Below are 1,142 nucleotides of genomic sequence, written 5' to 3' on the forward strand. Positions count from 1 at the left end.
TCACCTGAGGTCAATAGGTTACGTTTGTTGAGTTTCCTGGGAAGTGATGAAAGGACAGCATTGTAAGTGGGGGATAAGTGGTGGCGTAGACCCACAATGTGCGGTTTTGAATCACTGGGTCAGAAGTCTATGAAGATTCTCAGTCATCCAGGTCATAGTTATCCAACGAAGGTTAAAATCAGGGGCAACTGGACTTGGTTGAAGACACTGGAAGACGTTTCGTCCCTCATCCAAAGGACTTCTTCAGTTCTGACTGACTGGCAGGGAAACTCAGCTATTTCACCTCAGTGGGGTCGTTATCCCGGGTCATCGATACCGCTGGTTCGTTAGTGTTCCTTGTTGCTGTGACGACAGTCTTCTCAACCCTGGTGTAGATGGCTTCCTTGACACCTCACCACACATCGCCAGGCTGCCAGTAAAAGAGTACTAGCAGAGGATGGTTTCGATCCATTGACCTCTGGGTTATGGGCCCAGCACGCTTCCGCTGCGCCACTCTGCTCTCCCACACCCCAGATGGGACTCGAACCCACAATCCCTGGCTTAGGAGGCCAGTGCCTTATACATTAGGCCACTAGGGCTTCACATACTGTGAGGTCACCAGCTAGGAGGACAGACAGCAAGTTTCACTACAGAGAAAGGGAAAAATACAGGAAACATAATGTGTGGTTTTTAAATCAATGGGCCCAGCAGGCTTCCTCTGCGCCACTCTGCTCTCCCACAATCCTTGGCTTAGGAGGCCAGTGCCTTATCCATAAGGCCAATAGGGATTCACATCCCATGAGGTCACCAGCTAGGAGGACAGACAGCAAGTTTCACTACAGAGAAAGGGAAAAATACAGGAAACACAATGCGTGGTTTTTAAATCAATGGGCCCAGCAGGCTTCCTCTGCGCCACTCTGCTCTCCCACAATCCCTGGCTTAGGAGGCCAGGGCCTTATCCATTAGGCCAATACGGCTTCACATACCATGAGGTCAGCAACTAGGAAGACATACAGCAAGTTTCACTCTAGAGATAGGGACAAATACAGGAAGCAGAATGTGTGGTTTTTTAATCAATGGGCCCAGCAGGCTTCCGCTGCGCCACTCTGCTCTCCCACACCCCGGACGGGATTCAAACCCAAAATTCCTGGCATAATAGGCCA

At 50.4% G+C, this 1,142-nt stretch overlaps 1 non-coding gene across 1 annotated transcript; it reads right to left on the reverse strand.

Moving 5' to 3' along the window:
- Nucleotides 1-505: 505 nt before the first annotated feature.
- On the reverse strand, nt 506-578 carry trnar-ccu. Its single transcript has one exon. It is a non-coding gene; the product is annotated as a tRNA-Arg (tRNA).
- Nucleotides 579-1,142: the final 564 nt, after the last annotated feature.

This window comes from Micropterus dolomieu, unplaced genomic scaffold (assembly GCF_021292245.1).
Source record: "Micropterus dolomieu isolate WLL.071019.BEF.003 ecotype Adirondacks unplaced genomic scaffold, ASM2129224v1 contig_2075, whole genome shotgun sequence".
NCBI lineage: Eukaryota > Metazoa > Chordata > Actinopteri > Centrarchiformes > Centrarchidae > Micropterus > Micropterus dolomieu.